Consider the following 24,639-nt stretch of genomic DNA (forward strand, 5'->3'; position numbering starts at 1 on the left):
ATTCTTCCTTTTTGATGTCTTGGGTCAGAAATTAAATGGGGATATATGTAGTAATGAATTAGGCCCCCTTCACACGAGCGTATGCACATTTATGCACGCATCAGCGCAACCTTTTTGCGCACTAAGATCGGCTTTACGCAAGCTTCTGCACAAATACTCTCGCAGCAGCGTACTTGTGCAGGAATGCGGTTTGGAAAGAGCTATAATCAGGGGTTTTCGTGTTTGTCTGCACATATTATTGTCATGTTTGCGCACGCAGGACTAGTTCACACACGCGTGACACACACTTACCGTGAAATTGAATGGCACTTATGAGAATGGCTTCTACTCTCTAAGTTTAGTGCGCAGATTTTGCAGATGCAAGAACTGCGCAAACACGCATGTGTGAAGCTGCACCCAAAAAGTTGTTTTTCATGCATTTTGATGTATTTTACTGTACTTTTTCCTTCCGCAGGACATGTTCATTTGTGCATAAAGAAAAAAAAAAAAAAGCACCTACCGATGCTGCTACCTGATCTTTTCTATTCAAAAGATTACATATGGAGTAGTGGGGCGTACTGAGAATTGGCTGGGCCTATTATAAGGGTTATAAGGGTCCTTACTAGTTATAAGGGTCCTTACTGATCTGTACTTTTTTTTTGTACTTTATATGAAACTTTGACTTCTATTCTTGTGCCATTTTCATCTACAATGGTTCTGGGCAGAGGTGTAGCTTGAAGCTCCTGGGCCCCAATACAAAACCTGTAACAGGGCCCCCAACTATAATGCTTTAGTCATAGTACTGGGCTCCCTATATGGAGAAGAGAGGCCTTATGGGCCCTCTAAGGCTCATGGACCTGGTGCAACTGCATCCCCTATAATTACGTCAGTGGTTCTGGGTACTCGTCTGGGTACCCCCCAAAAAGCCTTGTACATAGCGCTGAGGTGAGTGCCAAAATGTACATGCCAGTATGAGGCTGACCTAACGCTAGAAATACCTAGGCCCCCTTCACACAGGCTGATTTGCACACAAAGTTTGCGTTCGCAATACACAGAAAATAGCAGCCATTGATTTCATTGGGTTCGTTCACGAGCACGTGTATTTTGTGTGTGCAATTACGTCTCATAAAAAAACGCAGTTTGCTCTATTTTTCTGGTCAAGGAAAATGGCACTCCTTAAAGAATTTGGCAATTTCAATGGCCGGGGGGTTCCATTCATATTTTTTTGCGTGCACAATTACACATGACCTCCGTGCGTAAGAAGTACAGTAAAAAACGCAATTGTGCGTGCAAATACTTTCATTCTGCAAAAAACACGTGCAAATATGCTTCCGCTTGTGAGAAGATGCCATTCATCAAACTTTGCTTGAAGCAAACTCTTTCTTAAAGAGTCAACTATTGACCTACCCTCTGGTCATAAATACTTGATTGCCGGGGGTCCACTACCTGGGATCTCTGCCGATCTGCTGATTGAAGTGATGCTCAGGTGAGTGCCGCTGTTACTTCAGTCTATACCAGGCACAGTGTGGTACATTGTATTGCGGCAGTGCCTGGTATTGAATGGCACTGTGCTGCTCTCAAGCCACATGACAAAGGAACCTATGTCACCGGCCTGAGAAGAGGCTGCGATGCTCGATGGGAACGGTGTGGCCTTTTCAATCAGCTGATCAGTTTGTATCCTGAACAGGCGACCATCACTGATTAACTATTAATGACCTATGCTGAGGAAACATCATCAATATTATACTGCAGGAAAACCCCTTAAATTCAGTGGTGGTGCAGCAGTCGGCAGTGTGTCAAGGGAAATGGTATTCATGGGTCTGTGAAAGATTGATGAAACAAGGAAAGTCAAGTATTGGTGACCTCTCTATTCTCACCAAATGGACAGCCAAAGTAGCTCTGCAATTAAACAACACCCCATATGACATCTCCCAGAATCCCTATGAGTGTAGCATGGGGTGCATGAGACATCGAGGCTCACAGTAATGTTATAATTACCCCAGTTTTTCATTCAGTATTTGTTAATTAATGACTATTTTCAATGAGTTTATAGATACAATATTTATGAGCTACCATCATAGATTAATAATTAATCAGGCAGCAGACGTGATTTAGCAGCTGTGTGTAATCAATATCAAAATTGCTGGTTTAACATGTGCGCCACATAATTACCAACAAATTTCAGAGCGGTTTCTGAAAGAATTACTGCTATATAAAATGGACTTATGGTGTATTCATGCCACAGAGCCAAATAGTTTGACCAACATGATTCACCATATTGGGCAAACTACAATTAGGGTACGAGCACATGGACATTCTTTCCATACGATTTTCGACTGATTGGGCGGATGTAGAGCCCTTTCATTTTGCATAGGCACATCCTATTCTTGTCCGATTCTCTGCCAACATGCAGTGCCCCATGTATTGGACAGCACAGGGATGAAACATCCGTGAGCTGTGCGATCCGAGTCAAGAATTTTGAACCCAATTTTTTTAAAATGTCCATGTGCATGTAGCCTAATGGTCCCATATATTCCAGTATAATAGTGCAGTGCAACAGAGTGTAAAGGGGTTGTCCCGCGAAACAAAGTGGGTCTATACACTTCTGTATGGCCATATTAATGCACTTTGTAATGTACATTGTGCATTAATTATGAGCCATACAGAAGTTATCAGAAGTTTTTCACTTACCTGTTCCGTTGCTGGCGTCCTCGTCTCCATGGAGCCGTCTAATTTTCAGCGTCTAATCGCCAAATTAGACGCGCTTGCGCAGTCCGGGTCTTCTTCTTTTCTCAATGGGGCTCCGTGTAGCTCCGCCCCATCACGTGCCGATTCCAGCCAATCAGGAGGCTGGAATCGGCAATGGACCGCACAGAAGCCCTGCGGTCCACCGAGGGAGAAGATCCCGGCGGCCATCTTCAGCAGGTAAGTAAGAAGTCACCGGAGCGCGGGGATTCAGGTAAGCGCTGTCCGGTGTTCTTGTTTAACCCCTGCATCGGGGTTGTCTCGCGCCGAACGGGGGGGCTGTTGGAAAAAAAAAAAACCGTTTCGGCGCGGGACAACCCCTTTAAATAGAAAAATGTGTATTGCCATACTATATTAAAAAGCATTTGATAGATCCCTTCACATCTAGCTTGGAGAATTTACACTATCCTAACAAAGGTAATTGGACACCTGAGCAAGAGTCAAAAGTAATATGTATTTCCATATGTTAATACTTTCTGGGGCCTCATTTGGCCCTTATGACTTCGGATACTCTCCATAGTACACTTTTAATTAACATATGATACACTTAAGCTGTTATTTCCCTCCATTTGTCCTGTAAAGGTCTGGCGAGTTTTCTTAAAGAAGATGGGCTGTGTTCATTTTTCTTGACCCGACATTCCAGTTTGTCTCAAAAATGTTCAGTAGGATTGAGGTTGGGATTCTGTGCAGCCAGTCCAATCGTGGAACATCCATAACCTCAACCCAACGTAAAAGAGTGTTTGATTTGTGACAAGGCGTGTTGTCTTGTAGGAAGTATGGCCGACCATTCCCAGAGTATTGTCACATTGTTGGCAGCACATTATTGTCTATAATTTCCTCTGTGTTCATGCTTCTTGTCACTACAACAAATGGACCGAGATCATGACATTTAAAACATCACCAGACCATAACGGTAATTCCACCGTAGTTAATGGTTCACCCAACACACTCAGGCACAAGGTGTTCCCAGGCATCCTCCACACCCAGGTACATCCTTCTGATTTAAAGATGTGATTCATCACTCCATAGAATATTCTTTCATTGCTCAACTGTCCAATGATGATGCTTCTTGCACCATTGTAAACTGGCCGATGCATCTTCTTTAAAAGAACTCAACAGACATTTTTAGGATGAATGGAGGGAAATACCAGCTGCAGTGTATCAGACGTTAGTAGAAAGTATGCCATTGTGGAAAATCTGCAGCATTTCCGCTACATGAAAACATATACTTAAAAAAACGGGTCTTTGTTCTGTTCACTTTCTATTACTATTCTTGCTGGAATGTATGTCTATATATGAGAAGGCTTTTTAACAGAAAAAATAATGCTACAGCTCTAGTTACACTACAAGCATAAAGAAAATACACCACTTTTTTTTACTTATTAAAACCAGATTACTTCATTCTCATCGGTTTTTATTTCCTGATTGTAGATTTTTCATTCTAATTTCTGTGCATGACTATGTGGGCGGCCATATTGCCTGAACTGCTGTTAGCAGCATTTACAGCAGAACTCACTGTGATGTGATTAGGAGGGGCAGAAGATGATAGTGGAGAGCACCATGAAGGTGAAGGGGCTCTTATAGTGTTCAGAGTGGAGTTGCTCCTGGCAGAAATCTTATTTTATTGGCTTAGATTCCAGTAAATACCCCAAATATTAATCCTTCCATTTAGTTTCTGTACCTCTGGATCACCTACTTGGATATTTCCATTTCTGGATACAGGGAGTCGACGGAGGTCCTCCTACACCTACGTACCTCCTTGGTAAAGTAAGTTACCTACTTTCCAGTTCTTTTCTACCTACTGATTGGTATGCTACATGAAATATTTCCCTTGAGCACTGTTCGCCCCCTTTTGTTTTGCCATTTCACCCCATGGGCTGTAGACACCGTGGACAGGAGCTGATCAACAGATATGTATGGAAGACTATATTCTCTCCATGCAAACAATAGAAAATAAAATAAGATAAACCTCCCATGCTTAAAGAGTCTATCCAATATAAACTAATATAGTGATGGAAAGTAAATCCTGGTTTAGACACAACGACTATCGCTCAAAAAAGTCTTTTGAGCGATTTTGAGTGATGATCGTTGTGTGTTTTTTTACAGCGCAAGGTGATCATTCAAACGTTGAGCGATCACCTTGCACTCCAAGCGGAGGATGCAGAAGACAAGCGGGGCTACTTGTCTTCTGCATCCAGCTGTTCCCCGCTCTGAGCGCCTGGCTGTTATACAGCCGAGCGCTCCGAGCAGGGAATGCAGAGGACAAGTGGGGCCGCTTGTCTTCTGCATCCAGCTGTTACCCGCTCGGAGCACCCAGCTGTTATACAGCCGAGTAGTCCCAGCGGAGGATGCAGAAGACAAGCGGGGCTACTTGTTTCTGCATCCAGCTGTCCCCCGCTTGGAGCGCCCGGCTGTTATACAGTTGAGCGCCCCTAACGGGGGATTAAGAACGCAGCTAGACAGCTTTCAGCGATTTTTGAGTCTTTTGTGTCTAAAAGGGCCCTAACACCAATCACTTCCTTGAATGGAGGGCCTGTTGTAAGTGATTGGCATTGCTTTCCATCAGTTTATCCGTTTATATGGGACTAACCCTTTGAGCATGGGAGGGTTTTCTTATTTTAATTTTGCATTGTTTGCATATCTGCTCCAAAACCCTTTGAGTATCCTTCTAATGTCCCTGTATGCTCATCTGTTTCCTGGATGCCGCCCTCACGGAATGTCCAACCTACAACTTTATTATATGTGCAGGGATGCGAGGTGTAGCGGCCTACCTAATTGGTTGGGCTGTTTGGGCCGGATGAGTCCTCCTCCATTATTTCAGAACACCCCATTTTTACTTTGAAGTTCTAAGGCACTGACCCCTTTCTTAATTTGCTCTCTATATTCTTTCCATAACTCTTCAGTTACAGGTTATAATTAAGCAGGGCTGACTTATGAAAAGTTTAGCATAAAATAAAAGATGCCTACAGCATTAGAAAAATGAGAGTTGCAGTGTGATTGGTTGCTGTAGGTACTAGTTTCGAACATTTAGAACAGTGTTCTCATCTAGCTATCATTAATTCTAATTATCTAAGAAAACCTCTGGCAACAAAAAAAAAACACATTAATTTTAACCTACGCTGCTCGAATCGGCAAGCTGGATTATGCTTTACTTTTGATATTATTAGAATCACCATAATACACGGGAATTTAGCATTTCTAAAGTCTTAAAGCTGACCTGTTTACAAATCGCCTTAGAAATAGATAATGACGTGCCATCTGTTTCCACCAAACACCTTCATAATAAGTGTAATTTAATGCTAATAGAGAACAACATGTATCTAGTGGTCCTGGAAATGTCCTAAAAGTTTACTAAAGAAGGCTGCCTTCACATCTGTATTGGAACCTCTGGCCATCACAGAATCGGCATAAGATACCGGAAGAAATAGCTCTGCATGCAGTACTTTTTCTTCTGGCAGCTAAGCGAAAACAGAATGGACCCCATTATAGTCAATAGAGTCCGTTGGATGCTGTTTGCTTCTGTCATAAGATGGACCAGTTCGGCCAGGGAATTCCCCTTTCCTGCTCACCGAATGGAGCAGGATAACAGAACCCATAGATGTTAAAGCAGCCAAATAAATACTTTGAAACTGATTTGTAAAATAAAACATTCATAAGCATTGAATGAAGCAAGATCCCTTCCCACGGTAGAGAAAAGGACTGTATCATAGCTTACTTTCCATAAAGTCCCCATACATATGGGATGCCTCCCAATAACTCACTTGTTCACATTACATTCCCATAAACAGGACCACAAAGAGATGGAACTTAAGTTCTGGTTATTAAGCTTTCTGTAGGTAATATCCCACATTTTGGGATTCAGATGTTGGGCGGCAGTGCAGCATCCCGTAGGGTGACCTTGGACACATGGCATACATTGAGGAGCTGGGAGGGCAAGATGTTGGCTTGTCACGGCTGCATTTACCATGCTCCCTGCCGGCGGGATGCACGCAGCTAAGGCCAAGGCAGCGCTGGGCCTCTTCCAGACACCCCCAGATGCCCAATAAACATTAAGACAGGTGAAGGGATTGTCATAAGTGACGCCACCGTTCTGGCACCCACCGGCATGAACACCAGCGAGGAAAGTAAACGAGCCACAGACAGTGATATAGTACCTCAAGTCCACTGGAACAGTCAGGGCCAGGAATAACTTTACTTGGTAATAACTTCAAACGATACAAGGCAAAAATCGGTAGTATTCCAAGTGCAGGAAAAAAATAAACACACACACATGACACATTTGATGATGAGTACCTCCACACAGTAGGAAGAAGAAGAAGGAGGAGGAAGAAAGGAAGAAGAAGGAGGAGGAGGAAGAAGAAGGAGGAGGAGGAGGAAGGAGGAGGAAGGAGGAGGAAGGAGGAGGAGGAGGAAGGAGGAGGAGGAAGGAGGAGGGAGGAGGGAGAGGAAGGAGGAGGAAGGAGGAAGGAGGAGGGAGGAGGGAGGAGGGAGGAAGGAGGAGGGAGGAGGGAGGAGGGAGGGGGAGGAGGAGGAGATTTTACTCACTAGCTGCTCACTCTCTCTCTTGGGGACTCACTCCATCTTCATTACAGCAACAAGGATAGAATTGTTACATTTACAGACAGTCGGCTCATACTTTGCAGACATTAACCCATCGCACGCTGCAGCTGTGCAATACACATAACAGAATGACAAGACAGTTTTGCACAGAGCATCTACATAAGACATACATGCAGAGGCGTAACTTAAAGCTCCTGGGCCCCAATGCAAAATGTGTAGCAGGGCACCTAATTATAATGTTTTATTAATAGTATTGGGCTCCCTATATGGAGAAGAGAGGCCTTATGGGCCCCCTAAAGCTCCTGGGCCCGGGTGCGACCACATCCCCTGCACCCACTATAGTTACGCCCCTGCATACATGTATGACATTTTGGAGGGGGCCAGGAAAGCATGTACTGGGCCACTACAGCAGAGTTGCCAACCATTCAGAAATTCCTGGACAGTCTGTAAAAATACAACATTTTTTCTAGTGTCCGTGGAAAAAGTAGATGCATCTGTGATTTTTTTTTTTCTTCAGGCTGCTAGCACTTGAGAAGGTTATTATGACTGTAGTTATTACCAGCTCACAGTAAATGATGGTTGTGATTTCATATGAAATAGGCTGCAAACATGTATCTGTTCTAATCTTTATCATTCATTATGGTTTTCCAGTATGTCCGTAAAACATGTTGTCTGTTTGTGATTTTTGGTTAAGTTGTCCAGAAAAAAGAAAAGTTGAGGTTGGTAACTCTATTGGGAGGTGATGTTTGCTATCACACTTGTGGTCACTATACAAGGTGTAGTCAAAAATACTGATCCAGCTCTATATCTCAGTACTGGTGTCCCATATTGAAATAACAATAGCATGCTTGAATAGGTAGACATGGATGTGCTACATGATGGTATGGGACATGGGCCTCTGGGGGCCCTGGGAACACAGATTTTAATTTACTGTTGTAGCCCATGTAAGAGTCAGAGATTAAAACCCAACTGCAAAGTTGAAGAGTAGTATGTAAAAAGCAGATATCTGCTTTTCGAGTCTCAAAGTCCCATGGGACCGCTGCTAAGACTGGAGTAAGAAAAGTGTACTCGAAGTGGCCTCCTTCTGTTACTATACATGCATGGAGCCGTCATTGGAGCTGTTTGAATTCCAGGGACTCTCAACGTGGATCACTACCTGAATCTCCCACGGAGGGCGGTGGATGGCTTCCCTGATGATCTACCTCTGCAGAAGGAGGCTACTTTGAGGATGCTTTTCATAACTTCAGTCATAGCAAGGGTCCCACAGGACTTAGAGTGACATGAAAAGTGGATTTCTACTTCTCACATGCTGCTCTTCAACTTTGCAGTTAAGTTTTACTCCATATCTCTTACATGGGCCACAAGAAAAATCCATGTTCCAGGCGTCCATAGGCCATACCATCATGTAGCACATCTATTTCTTCCTATTCAAGCACACTATTGCTATTTCAATATAGGACACCGTTATTGAGATATAGCACTAGATCTGTCTATTTTGACTGCATCCTATATTTAAATGTATGGCATAGAAACATATTCTACAGCTTCATGCAGTAAAAATGTATTCCTCCCAACAGTGGATTTTATAGCACAGTGTCCCTATCTCTATGAAGTTTGCTTTGTTCGAAGTAACTGAGATGATAACGAGGAAAACTTACAACCTACAGAATAAGGTTGCTTTTAATAAATATCAAACCTACATACCATATGAAAGTACTGAATTATATTTTACACAGTAGTGTCCCTGGATTTCAATTGAAAATGTGAAAGTATTGAGATATATATATATATATATATATATATATATATATATATACTAGTTCATGCAGTAGTGTCATGTGCATATTATTTGTGCTGTATGCATAGCAAGAAGCATGTATACAACAGACACGCATTGTAGTTTTATTTATTTAGGGTATCAGACACTGAGCATGCAGCTTTGTCATAATTAACCTTTGTAATCACACCTGCTGTAGACTTTGAATTATTTAACTATGTGTGTGTGGAGGGGGGGAGGGGAGGGGGAGTGTCACACTATAAAAGCTCTTGCATTAAAACAATAAAGTTGAAGAACTGCTGGAAGCACACAATTGTTGTTTCTGTGTTGACTTTTCCGATGCACCGCCCATAATTTGGATTCACTGACTGATGAGGCTTTGATACCTTTTGAGCTGATGTACTTCATCTTCCATCTTCATATGTCCTCTAGAGCCTTGTCTTCAACATGTTGTATGTATACCGCAGGGGGTACACACAATGGTTCCAGGGGGAACTCACTACGTAAGCACAGTCAGTTGTATGATCGCAGCTTTGGGCTACTTTGATGTAGTTTATTCCAATAGGGGGTTCTTAGGTTAAGAATCTTAAAAAAAACACTGCTTTACTAGTTCCCTCATGAAGCCTTACTAACAGTGATAAGCAATTTATTGACTGCCCTCATCTGATATCATAGAGTTTAGGGATATAGTAATATAACTGGGTGTGATTTTCTGTAATTTCCTTAGCTATCCATTGAGTATTCATATATGGTACCATGTGCTTTGAACAATTTTACCCCCAAACTGATCTGACACCCAGAATATATGATCTCTGATATATTTATGTATTTCCCCATCATGGAGAACAATTTGTTTTAACCCCCGAAGTTAGGTTGTCTTCTTCTTGCCTTTATTCTCCCTGCAATGCACACTTCTTTACTCCATTCATCCTCTAATTTCATCAGACCACATGTTGAGTTTATACCGCCGTGTTATAATATATACAGAAGTGACTTGCTACAGAATGTTCCATTTATATAGTTCCATTTCATTCAGTGAATTAGCTCCTTTCATATTGTTGTTTTGTGTTTTTATTATTACAGCAGTAATAGAAGGTTATTAATGTGTCAATCCTAATAAAATGCAAGATTCTCACTGGGGCTGCTCCACATACAGCGATACGCTACAAGTCTCCTTTTATCAGAGGCTGCTGCTAAAATATCGGACTATTATTTCTCCTTTTTCCATAATCCTTGGTAGAACAAATTGTAGCTTTTATATGACATAGAATAGTATGATGCTTAATTAACTTTTCACATGGCTATGGCTTGACCTGTTGCTCTTGCTTCCATATACATACCTGGCATATATATTGGAACCACTCATCCAACATTTGTATAAACAAATCAGCATTGCCTTCTGGTAATGTTGTCCGCTGATATCTAACCTTCTTGTGGATCCATGTTCTTATTCACCGTTATTTATTTAGTGTTGACAGACATGTAAGGGAACCTTCCAGAAAAACTATGTTGCCCTATCAATGGACAAAAAAACTTTGGGATAGGTCTCTCAATTATTATGAGCTACGTTTAAAGAGACTCTTTCACCTACTTTTAGTCCTACAAGCTAAGCCTATTGGCTGAAAGTAGGTGACCCACTGAGTCTGGAGCTGTAAGTGTCATTCCCCGGTATCAGTGCTGGAAGCCACCACTCGTTGTATTGAGCGGCTCTACTAAGTAGTCCACCTGTTCTAGTTTTAGAATGGGTGAACTACGTAGCAGCGATACTCAATGCATTGAGCAGCGGCTTCCAGAGATGACACTGGGGAACGACGGTGGAGGTAAGTATAACACTGATATCCCCAGACTCAGCGGGTTGCCTACTTTCAGCCTATAGTCAGCTTATAAGGCAAAACGTAGGTGACAGTAAATGATTGTACCCTCTGATCCTTAACTGGGAGGAGCCTGTAGCCAGGCCAGGCCCTGGGAAAGGCCTATAACAAGCAACTTGCAAAGCGATTTCCGGTTGCAGTGAGCAGCATTCCAGCCACCTCCACGAGTACCGGTTCTGAACCAGCATTCACTCTGGAGAGTGTGACTCCTCCTCAGAACATCCTTCTGTTCCCAGGCTGAAAAACGGCCCTGCTGGATGTTCATGTTTCCAACTTTGCTCAAATTGGGACTGTTCCCATCAGCCCTGTTTTACTTGCACAATCATTTCTTTGGGTTTACTCAAGCTCCACCTATACAGGTAGGTGTATTAGGACCACCAACTGTAGTCTAGTCCACAGACTACTACTGCGCTGCACTATGTCACCCTTCCTCAAGAGAGTCTTAGCAAGCTCCTCTCTGTGTTACACTACTATGGCCAACTCTAAAGGTGTGAACAAGACCCTCAATATAATAATTCTCCCAATGACACATGGGTCATGCAATGCTCTTGCATCCCATGAAAACTGGCTGTATTGACAGAGTACTACTGGCTATGGCATCACCCCACTTTACAAAGTTTAAAACACGTGAAAACTGGCTGAACTAGATGGACATTGTCTTCATTCAGCCTTACATACTATGTTACTATGTCCTGAGACATAATGCTGTCTCAGGAGGAGCTCCTCCACTACCTTACATGCTGGACAGCTCCCCCCTGACTTTCCCACTTGGCTCACTATATTTTACAGGTCTATCCTTATCTGTGTATAGGGGTATAGAGGTAGCAGCCACACCCTAGTCCTAGTAAAGGCCCATTTAGACCCAACGATTCTCACTCAAAAATCGCTCAAAGCTGTCTTTTGAGCGAGAATCCTTCAGTCTAACTGCAGGGACATTGTGCAGTTTTCGTTAACGAGTCACTCATCATTGTCTTTCAGCAAGCTGAAAGAGAACGGTAAGCCTTATCAGTGCTGTGTGCTGAGTTCTCAGTGGGATACGGCTGATATTATTGTTTCAGCTGGTATCCCGCTCAGGGAGAACAGAGCAGGAGTATGAAGAAGACAGCAGTGCAGCTGTGTTCTGCATACCCCGCTCAGAGCGCTCAGCTGTATACCAGCTGTGCGCTCCATGAACACAGCAGGAGTATGCAGAAGACAGCACTCCAACTGTCTTTTGTATACCCCGCTTGGAACGCTCAGGTGTATACCAGCCGAGTGCTCCGAGAAGACAGCAGCTGTATGCAAAAGATAGCGGTCCCGCTTGTCTTCTGCATACAGTGTGAGCCTTCATTTACACACTCATGCAAAGTGAATGCTCAAAACTGTCATTCACACTGCCATTTGAGCAAATTTTGAGTGATCATCTTGCCATGTAAATGCACACAACGATTATCACGCAAAATGTGTATTTTGAGCGACTTTTGAGCGATAATCGTTGTGTCTAAATGGGCCTTAACTGAGGGTGCCCAAAAGCCTTTCTGAGAAATTAAAAGGCACCAATACCACAAATGGCACATAATAGGTGGCACCTTCAGTAAAGCGAAAAGTTGTTAGGTAGTTAGGCTCCCAATCCTAATTCATATCTGCAGTATATGGGAAATTAGGTTAGTACAGTGAAGCCAGAGAAACTTGCATACTATTCATGTTTGAGAACAGTGGTCTCCAACCTGTATTTCTCGAGTTGTTGAACTACAACTCCCAACATCCTTGATGCCAGTTCAGCTCACACTTGGAAAGAGTTTGTGGACGAATTTGAGTAAAGCTGACCATAGACTTCAGATGGCTATTAGCGGAATGAGCCTTTAGTCAACAGATACAGTATCTTCCCAGGTCACCTCATACATATGCATGCTTGGCTTGGTTGAGTGTGCATGTATTCTGAATGTGGAAAACAGACAACTCTGGCGGTAGTTTATTTTTAAGAGAACTAAAAGATCAGACATCTTGAAATCCAGCTGCCCAATCCTCCTCTTAATTAATATCTGCCATTGGGGAGAGCTGGGATGCCCCCATACACATTAGAATGTTGACTAGTTCAGCCAAAATCAGCAGATTAGACTGACATTGATCTAATGTATATTTCCAACCTAAAGTAATTGCACTTTTAAAAAAGTTTGACATATCACAACAATATGACCAAAGTTTTGATCAGTGGGGATCCTGGCCCTCACCTAAGAGTTGTACACCTTCAGCTGTCTTCACTCCTTGTCGGTGACTCTTGGCACTTAAGACAGATGCATAGACATCTGTAGATGTCCATCTTCAGCTAACAAGAGGAGCTGACAGGCAGCAAAGGGGTACAGTGCTCAGATAAGTGCTACAGCCTCTTCATTTGAGTGATCGTCGGGGATCTCAGCACCCGGATCCTCATTGATCAAAACTTTTGACATGTTGCTCAGTTGCTATTATGAATTCTTTTAATTGTTTGTCAGATATACACAAATTGTACTGGAGTAATGCTATCTGGAATCGCTCCTGTTAATTACTAGCCCTACTACATATTTTACAGCATAGGTGTGCTGCATTCTTTACCGACTTACCCTTTTTTTTCATGTAAACATTAACTAAATGAAAAACCTTTGCTAGATCATTTAACACCACAAAAAACCATAGTAAATCCTCGTTCGGCTCAATTTAGTTTGTTCTGTCAACAGCTTTCATTTCGCACACAGCCAGAAAATGTTATGTAACTGTATAAAATACTTGGCATTTGCATTACCAGTTTATCTTTGCTGTCAATCAAATCTGCCAAACACGCAGAAAGCATAAACTGGAATCAATAAAGCTTGATTTATTTCACATTTTATCAGTTGGATTCACGCTTTGGAGACCATACCCAAAGTAAGTCAGAAACAAACAACTGATCCATGTGCACAATGCAAATAAGGTTCAGGGGCTTTACTTGCTACATAGTTGCAGGTATAGTAGAAAGTGTCAAACGGAGGAAAGACTGAAGAGCCTGAAGATTTAGAACAAAGAAGCAAGAAGAGTAGGATTCAGGGAGCAAGAAATATTAGAACAAGGGGTCATGCTTTGAAGCTGGGAGGCTTCAGGCAATATAACTATTACTTCCTTGAATTCATTGTGTAAAAGTGTAGTCAGAGTAAATTCAAACACTGTATAAAGCATAATAGGCACGGGTGCAGAAAGGTGCACTGCTCAATAAAAGAACAAATCATTTGAAACTATAAATAAAATGTAGGCATATGTTCATATTTGCATACCGGAATTGTAACTCAGGCTACTAAAAAATATATAAAAAGCCCTAAACAATAGAAAAAGTATTGCCAATGTGTCACAATATCCCCCTGTCTCAGGCTGGAGAAGGAACTTTCTCCTTTACTCTGTTTGCAGTAGGATACCAGTAATGTTAAAGGGGTTGCCCCATGAATATACTTTATCAACTGTCTAAAAGATAAGCAATTAGTAGTGTTGAGCGAACTTTTCAAAAGTTACATAACATAGTAACATAGTATGTAAGGCCGAATGAAGACAATGTCCATCTAGTCCAGCCTGTCTATCCTCCTGTGTTGTTGATCCAGAGGAAGGCAAAAAACCCCAAGAGGCAGGAGCCAATTAGCCCTTTTGGGGGAAAAATTCCTTCCTGACTCCCTAGTGGCAATCAGACTAATCCCTGGATCAACCTCTAATACTTCCTACCTGCCTGTATACCCGGATTAACAATTAACCTAAGATTTATATACTGTAATATCCTTCCGCTCTAGAAAGACATCAAGTCCCCTTTTAAACTCCTCTATGGATTTTGCCATCACTACATCCTCAAGCAGAGAGTTCCACAGTCTAACTGCTCTTACAGTAAAGAACCCTTTTCTGTGTTGGCGATGAAACCTGCTTTCCTCTAGACGTAGCGGATGCCCTCTTGTTACCGATGCAGTCCTGGGTATAAACAGATCCTGGGAGAGATCCTTGTATTGCCCCTTCATGTACTTATACATGGTTATTTGATCGCCCCTTAGCCGTCTTTTTTCCAGGGTAAATAATACCAGTTTGGATAGCCTCTCTGGGTATTCCAGTCCCGTCATTCCATGCATTTTAGTTGCCCTTTTTTGGACCCCCACAAGCACTGCAACATCTTTTCTGAGCAGCAGTGTCCAGAACTGTACACAGTATTCCATGTGAGGCCTGACTAGTGCCTTATATAGTGGTAGAATAAGGGTTTTTTGTGCCCCTATACTTCTTTTAATGCACCCCAAGACTTTATTAGCTTTTGCAGCAGCTGACTGGCATTGGTTACTCCAGTTTAGTCTACAATCCACTAGTACCCCCAGGTCCCATATGCATAACCTTACATTTTTCAACATTGAACTTCAAAAGTTAGGTTTTGCTGGTTTGCCGAATTTGAGCAAAAGGTTTGGTTTGGTCTGAATTAGTTCAAAACGAATCTGAACTTCACTAATATCCCTAAAACTGGTGTATAGCACTGTCTAAGGCCCAATGGCCACGGGTGGATTTGATCTGCGGAATCCACATGTGAGATCTGCAAATCCAGCCGCCCATAGGGAAGCATTGGGCATCCGCACTTCACTTAACAGATTTTGTTTTTTTTGATGTGTGGATGCCACGCGCGGATGGTAAATCGCAGCATACTCCATTTTACCGCAGATCACGCGTAGATGTGCTCCATTCATCTCTATGGGACCTTACGATCCGCAGTGCATTTGCAAATACATTTGCAGATGCACTGCGGATTTGAAGGTTACAATCAATTAGGGAGGTGGGAAAAATGCTTGGAGGTGACTTTGCAGATTTTTTCCTCATGGATGAACCGCAGTGCATCCCCATGGGAAAAAAAGCAAAGTGCGGTCTTCTGCAAGCAATAAAAAATCAATTTAATGATGACTCGCAGTGCATCCGCTGCAGAAATCCACCTAAAAATGTGTGAATGCTGGATTTTATAGCAGAAGAAAAGAGAAGGAAGAAGGAATAAGAAAAAGGATGTAGATAGAAGAAAAAGGAAAAAGGAAGAAGAAGAAAAAGGAAAAAAAAGGAAAAAGGAAGAAGAAGAAGGAGGAGGAGGAGGAAAAGGAGAAGAATAAATTTCAGCGGGTTCCACTGAGATGGTCTGCCAAGGTTGGAGATTGTGATGAACCAAACTTTTAGCAAAGTTCTACCTGAAACAGGGTTTAACTGTTTCGATTAGTGATAAGTGTAGTGTCTGATTGGTGGGGGTTCAACCACCGGAATCCTCATTAATTATGAGAACGAACATCCTGAGTAATCCTGAATTAATGGAGCACTGGTCATGTGTGTGCTCTACTGCTCCATTTATTGGACCGATAGTGTGTAGGTGTGATCACTGCTCTATTCATTCTGAGAGACTCGGGATCTCTATTCTCATGATCGGTAGGGATTCAATAGGTCGAATCCTCACCGATCACAGACTTATTACTTATCCTATGGGTAGATGATCAGTTATTTTCACATGACAAGTTCTTAAAACCCTGTCCGTACCAATCTACCGTCCGAAAATGGAGGGGACAAAGAAGAAAATAACATGTTTCTTGCCAGATAATCCTGTAGACTGACAAACAGCACTTTAGAGATACAGATAATGTCAGTACCCTCTGTTGTTTATTTTATAATTTGTATTTAGATTTACTGTTCCTTTAAATTAGTATCAACCATTATGACAACTAGTGTAACCATACTAAGCAACTGTGTGTAGGTTCTTATTGTCTAGTTCAAGTTCTAAACTAAAAACCATGAGCTGATTCACTACTATTGGACATCACATCCATGTTTGGATGGCACATGCTCCTTCTTCCTCTATGTCTGTCTGGATTTTTCAATAACAAGAAAGAGTTTTTACCCTATGCTGGATCTACTCCCTTTTATGGTGCAATGTTTAAAAATGTTACTCTGCATAAAAAATCCATATTTTAAATTTCAGCATTCTTGAAACCAAATACAAACAAAACCAATTAAAATACCATAAAAATATAATGGTTGACATATGAGAATCTTTGCAGTAGGTCAAACCTATTTGTGCTGGTGCCGTACCAATGCTTTACCCAGGTAACAGTAGAGAAAACTCTGAAAATAAATCATCCAATGAAGCGGACTGGATAGCTGCCACCTCTACGACATGCACAGACACGAGTGCCAGCCTGAAATCTTTCCAAAACTACACTTTTCATGCATTTTTATTAGTTCATTTTATGTAACTTCTAACTTTGCATTTAGGTTTCACTTAAAGTAGAATATTTTAATGAACAAATTCATTTCAGCTGTTTCTTTGGATTTATCAATGGATTTACTAGGTGATCTGGCTGAATGCCATATTTGGGGAGCTGTTTTGCAATTTTTTTCACAGATCTAATATCTGCCAAGTTTGACTCATTTCTTATCATTTTTGAAACCTTTTGTACTTAGAATGGTTTCAGAAAGTAACTCAAGGTTCATCCTGCCATTGTTTTCCTATTTCACCAGGTTCATCAACAGGACATGTACCTTGTTGGTGAATGTGGCACACTGCCCTGAATCTTTCTCATTGCATGTAGATGCCTATCTGAGGTCCATATTCCTGTAATTATTTTCCTTCTGTGGGGGAAATTTCTCAAAATTGTCCTCACTCTCAATTCTTAAAGGGGTTTTCTGGCACTACACTATTGATGACTTACCCTCAGAATAGGTTATTAATAGTTGATCGTCAAGGGTTGGCTGTTAAGAATCCCCACCAACCAACTGATTCAAGTGACAGCAATGCTCTGCTGAACACCGCTGTCAGTTCAATCCATGCCAGGCAAAGTGCTGTATTTCGTGTGGAGTGGCGGTGTACCTGTTATTGCAGCTCAGTCTCATTCGCTTGAATGGGACTGAGCTGCTCTCAGTCCATGTTGTGACCAATGAATATGATGTCATTGCCCTTGAAGAGGCCGTGGTGCCCATTTGAGCGCAGTGACTGCTTCAATCAGCTGATTCACAGGCATCCCGAATTGCAGACCTCCATGATCAATTATTGATGATGCTGAGGATAGTGTAGTCCCAGAAAACCCCTTTAAGACTGTTCTGGAAAATAAAAGCTGTACAGGGATTTGGTTACTATAGGCAGCAAGCTTGGTTTTTCTGTTAACACAGAATGAATGAAGCTCTGTGCAGCATTGCTGTAAATGGGGCCACCACTGCTGCCGGCGGCCCAATTGAAAACAATGGCCTTCCGGCAACCCTTGCAGTGATCTTTGGGGAAGGGCTTTAAATATAAGCCCTTCCCTGAAAATCATCCCTAGCTGTAGTAGAAAATAAAAAATATATATACTCACCTGTGCGCTGCTGCCGGGGCTCAGACACATCTAGCCGCTTGTTCTCCCTGCACTGCTCTGAAGCTCTTTCAGCAGGCGGGGATTTAAAATCTCCGCCTGTTAAAAGGGCTGTGTCTGATTGGTTGAGCACTCAGCCAATCACAGGCAGCGCTCTGCCATTCATTGAATAATGTTTGTATGGACACCTTAAAGAGGTTTTGTCAAGATTTAAATTTATGCATTATACACAGGATATGGGATGGCTATCTGTTCAGTGGGGGTCTGACTGCTGGCACCCCACTGATTCCATGTCCCCTTAAGTGAAAGAATCTACAACCGAGCATGAGCATTGCCTCTACATTCATTTCAATGGAACTGCCAAAGATAGTAGAGCACTTGTTCTTGGCAAGCTCTGGCAGTCCAACTGAACTAAACAGAGCAGCAGTACATATGCTTGACTGCAGCTCAATCCACTTGAGGACCTTTGGAAACTTTTGTTTTCATGATTGTTGGGATCCCCACTGATCAAATAGTTATCCCCTATCCTGTAGATAGGAGATAACTTTAAACTTTGGCATAACCCTTTTAAATGGTTATTAACGTTTCAACCAACTTGTGCTTATATGATAGCCAGTGCAATAACCAGTAAAGATACAATTTGCTTTATTTAACTAAAGTGACATTTTTGTGATGAAAAAGTCCTCTAAAATGCTGGCCACTAGGGGTCTCACTTTTTTCCTAACTTGTTGTTCACTACTTGTTGTCATGTGATGTTATATTTGTTATTTGAATCCACAGGATGGAGAACAGAAAGTGTAGGAGAATGAAGAGTCACCCTGCTCATTGAAGTCTATGAGAGCACAGCAGAGCGGGCAGAAGCAGAGTCTCACACAGACACTACAGCTATATGTAATGGTGAGTTATCTACTACCCTGCTTCCCTGAAAATAAGACATACCCTAAAAGTAAGACATAGCATGATTTTCCAGAATTTTTGAGGATGCAAAATGATTTTTCAGGCTTTTTGAGGATGCTTAAAATATATAAGCCCTACTCCAAAATTAAGGCCTGCTCACAGTTAATTAAAAAAAGTCAATTTAAATATTGTCCAGGCAGCTATACATGTAAAAAAATTAAACCATTTTGAACAAAAATTAATATAAGACACTGTCTTATTTTCAGGGAAACACGGGTATTATTTATACACAGCTCCACTGTATAGCACTGCTATACACTGTGATATATGATGATGTTATGTCTCTGTGTGGGTTACAGACAGAGAATAGAATCTAAAGTTCTCTAAGCACAATGTCTAAAAGATATCATGATAGCAGGCTCATCTCACCAGTTTTGAGAGAACTGAGAATCTGATATACAGCCTGCAAAGGGCAAAAAATGCAGAATACAAGCCAAATAGCTGCAAGATATAGTGTTATTCATCATGTACATACATGACAACTTATTCTGAAAATTCATCTGAAAGGTTAGGTACTCTTTAGGCTGCTTGACTTATATTTTTCTTGTTCAAAAAAGAAACTCAATACCAAAATGAAGGATGAAAATCCTTCAATAAATAAATTTATTGCAAGAATACTTTTTTTTGGTTCACATTTCACTGTCCGGTTGGATAATGAGCATACCAGTATTTTGTCCACTGCACTCTTCTAGACCTCGAAAGTATCAGGTCTACTAACCTTTAGAGAACGGACGTTCCTTCCATTGATAAGAAGTTTCTGATGCTTTATGACATTTCTATGAACACATTTTATGTCCTGGCCTCCCAAATATTGTCTCTTTCAGAATCCATTATTCAGCTAATTGAAGAGTATGTGGGACGGAGATAATGGATTGCTTGAAGTAATCTTAGCATCATTCATTGTAACTTCACTGTCTGCTCAACACTTCTGAACATGCCGAGATACCACTATGACTGCACACTACAGGCACAGCTCATTAACCCTGACAACCACTGATACTGCCATCAATCCATTTGAGCTTTGATTATACTGACTTTTTCAATCGGATAAGTGACGGAAGGGATTAAAACACTGCTTTGCATAAAATAAAATACTGGAAATACATACATTTTACACATTCCATATATTTCTAGATTAATTATAGCGGCTCCTCTGTCTTGGCTTAAAAGATGTATTTCAAGATTTAAAAAAAATATCCCTGCTTTCTACAAAAGACAGTGCCGCACCTATCCACAGGCTGTGTGTGGTATTGCAGTTCATTATCATTAGTTATACCTAAATTAGCGGATAGCACATTGTAACAAACTCAGCCCTGCTATATCTGTAGAACTTACTGTAATATCTAAACAAATACGAAATAGTTTTTTGCAATCTACCTTTATACCACTAGGAGGGGACCTTGCGTTTTACTGAATCTTCCAAATCCGTTGACATCCGAAGCTGGCTGCGTCTTGGGGAACACATTTATATTACACAATGCATCACTAACAATGTCTGACATCCTTTGAAACGGCTCATCCTAACAATAATTAGGTTTCTTGTAATATACTTGACCTGCGCCCCATCACAGATGCACAAATAACTTGTGGTCGTAACCCTGGATTTATGTAATGCTATTAATAGTCAAAACAAACAATGTTGCTTGCTGCTACTTTGGAAGCATGTAAAAGAGTAAGGGGTGGGAAAACCAATTATACACCGATTATACTGCAGAATAAAAACATCCCAGAAAGGACCCGTGATAATACAATTCATTCGCTGGAGCCGGCCTATAATAACGCACATACCATAAGTAGTCAATAGTTATAATAATTAGTCAATAGTTATAATAATTAGTCAATAGTTATAGCATCTGCAAAAATAATCTCACTTTATAGTTATAAAGAAGTTATTACCAACTTTAATGAATGGGAAGGTCAACATAATATGGGCACTTTGGCCTCATGTGCACATCAATATGGCGCCACCTACAGATATGCATGGGGCCTTTTCTGCACCGCCATATACAGAGGTTTTCCTGTTGGATTTTCTATAACTCCACAGTCCATCTGATGCTGTATGTATGGAGGTATCCTTCCTACCTCTTCCCCTTTTTCTTCTGGGCATACCATGAACATGAGGATTTAGTTGACCATACACAAGACAATATACTTCTCATCGACGCATTTTCTCGAGATAGCCGCACTCCAATAAACGTGAATGTTGACGAAGGTATCTGTACTACTGTCACAATTCACTTTCTCCCATTCATTCCTATTAACTTGTAACTCAAGCAAGGAGCTATACAATGGTTGCACAATACGATTCGGATTTCACGACGGCCCTTAGAGAACTAACATCCCACCATGCTGCATAAATAGCCATAAAAAGAATTTCCAACCAAAACGTAAAACTAGCCGAAATTTAATAAATTAAAAGTCAGACCAATAGCAAAAGTCTAGTAAATCTGAGAGATATTGGCAATTTTCTCTTTTGTCATTGCAGACATTTTTGCGAATACGATGACAGGAAGGGAAACTTTACCAGTTATCGCCTTTGAATTAGCTTCTTGGTCAATTGTCAGTTTGTTACTCAGAGTGTCAGTTTCTGAGGAGCTAATTCAAAACTGACACCCAATATGGCTGCACTTCCGGTTGTCACTTTTGGGCTGTAAGAGAGCAACAAGAAAAATGTCAATATCTCTGTCGGTCAATAAAATTACAATTTCGCCATTCTTCTAGCTTTGGATTTGCTTATCTATAACCAGTTTTTTGTGGAAGTCATCTTTAATCTGATATGGAATAACAACTCTGATACATTAGATGAAGTTAAGAAAAAAAGTTATACAAAAAATGAATGCTTGTTCTAAGTTGTGATGTCTAAACCAAAGTCTACAACTTCAGTAAATGCAGCCTCTAATAATAAGAAGGAACATGTTGTTGATTGCCTAGCATTGCTAGGGTAAAAGACCAGATACGGCCTCTTCTTTGTATTCACAACAGAAAGAAAAGAGATATTTCCTTATCTTAAACAAGAAGAGTCTTCTGTGGGCAAAATCCAATTTGAGTTTCTTTGCATTTGATTCAGAAAGCTGTGAATGTCTGACAGTCCAATTTTATGTTTAATAAGTCACAAGGAATATGGAAGAAGACTGTTTTTAAGCTGTAACCTTTTTTTCAGTGTCTGGAAGATCTGCAATGCAAAGTAATTGTCTTCGTCATAGGGAAGTAATCACGTTAACGTATTTAAAATTTATGCTATCAGGGCTTCAAAGCGGAGGATCAGATGGAGCTGGTAAAGTACATTTTACTTTATGTACAGCAATGAATCAGTATGAACACTGATGTGTTCCTGTACGTCAAAGTCAACATTTGCTGTAGGGACATTGCTTTCTCATCTGTGGATACAGTTCAGCTCAGGACATTGCAATCAAGGGTATTGTATGGGGTCTGATTGGTGTAAGGCAGTATAGGTATGGCTGTGCTGAATACATCTCTCAATTTACTGGTGTGCGTACCATCGAAGTAGTGCATGCAATTTTTTCGACTCATCAGGTATAAACATCCAAAGGGAAGTTGGTGTCCACCATATAGTGTTTCCTTCGGATGGTAAGAACATGGGATAATGTATAATACCAAGCTCTCTTCTGAAGGCACAATACCAGTAGTGCACGTAGAAGAGAGGGAGCTGCATAAGAAAGATCAAAAGCAAATCCTCATTATGCTGCTAGTTTTTGTAACCCAAGACAGTAGGTCCTGATCTTTGTTTCCAGAGGCATAACTTGAAGCTTCTGGGCACCAATGCAAAACTTGTAACAGGTCCCCAAATATAATTCTTTATTCATGGTACTGGGCTATGGGCTATATGGAGAAGAGAGGCCTTATGGGCCCCCTAAGGCTCCTGGGCCCAGGTGCAACCGCATGCCCTACTTTCCCTATAGTCATGCCCCTGTTTGTTTCCCCCTCTGCCCCTTTTTCCCACCTCTTGATAGCAGAGTCCTTCACAAGTTCTTGCCATATTCTAGCATATGTATGAGGCAAACCAGACCCTAGCCATCTTTTCCTGAGTTGCCTATATGGTAGGTATGCCCTTGCATCTTGGTTCTAACAAGCAAGGGTTTGGGGATAGTGATGTACATGAAGAAGGGGAGGCTCATAGCAAAGACTGGCATGATGAGGTTCATAGAAAATACCACAACGAGAGACTCTATCATCCCTTTCCATTTTTACAACTAAAGTACATTTTTCTCTTCCTTGTTTGCAGCACTTGTGGAGAGGAGATCTTGTTTATGCCCTTAAGAACCAGGGTATTATGCCCAAAAGGACCAGACACCGTTGTGGTTTTTACGGCCCTATTTCTATCTTCTTCAGCTACTGAAATTTTTTTTGCTGTGTTTTTTTTTCTGTGAAGTATAGGGCAATTTTTTAATATCTTTTTTTTCCACAGATTTTTCTTCTGTTGTTAGTTTTATGGGGGGTAAAAAGCTAAAAAAAATGTTTACATTTATAGTTGGCTTTTAAAATTAGTATATTAACACAAAAATAATTCATAGGAATGGTTTCCTCATTTTTTTCAGACATTTTGATATATAATGTGTATACTCTTTGATTACAAGGTGCATATGGTTTATGTTGGCGTCAGTCGTGGGGAATTTTTCTTTTATTTTATTTTTTAAGTTATTTTTGTAACTAATTTATTTTTAACATTCATGTTCCCTGTGACATCATATAAAACCCCTGGGATTCACATTTTTTAAAAAAAATTTCACATTTTTTCACTAGAACTGGAGCAAGCATAGGAGCCCCAGTACAGGGGAAGAAATCCCCCTATAGTGAAAGTAGTCACTAACAGAGCTGCTCTGGGTTTTCTAAAAGCCTGCAGCTCTGCCTTTGCAGGGGGCATCCACTGGTCATGTGATCGACAGGTCAACTAGCGAAAGTGACACTTCGCTTTCTCTATTCCTCCCATAGCGCTCATTGAACTCTATGTATCCTGCAAAGAGAAAGCAGAAGCTGTTAAAAAACCTTCAACTTTTTTAGCTGTGACTAGCAGCTGAGGACCCAACCTGCTCCTGCTAGATTGCAGGAGCAGGAGCTTTAATCCTGCACCATATTTTTAATGTCATCCAGGTTTTAAGCCCAGGACCAAGCGCTGTAAATTGGTCGTTATTGGGTTAATTTTATTGTAAAAATGTCTTATATCTGCTAGTGTCATTGAAAAAAAAATCTGTTCAAATTTTGTGATAAAAATCTGTGAACTGTACTATAGTAAATGGGAATAAATGAAAAATGACCAGAAGTGAATAGAATAATATAGTACCATGCCCCATCTGTTCGGACATGGAGGGAGTAGGAGGCAGGCGGCTCCATGCTGTGATTTCTAAAAGTAATGATTATCTCAGTGACCAGTACCATAATGTGTAAGGCATGTCACCATCCATCTGTCAGCGCCGAG

At 41.1% G+C, this 24,639-nt stretch overlaps 1 protein-coding gene across 2 annotated transcripts in view; it reads right to left on the minus strand.

The window, feature by feature from the left end:
• KCND3 (potassium voltage-gated channel subfamily D member 3) overlaps positions 1-24,639 on the minus strand; it is a 412,167-nt gene that overhangs the window by 59,812 nt on the left and 327,716 nt on the right. The window lies entirely within an intron of this gene.

This window comes from Eleutherodactylus coqui, chromosome 4, assembly GCF_035609145.1.
Source record: "Eleutherodactylus coqui strain aEleCoq1 chromosome 4, aEleCoq1.hap1, whole genome shotgun sequence".
In the NCBI taxonomy this organism is placed as follows: Eukaryota; Metazoa; Chordata; class Amphibia; order Anura; family Eleutherodactylidae; genus Eleutherodactylus; species Eleutherodactylus coqui.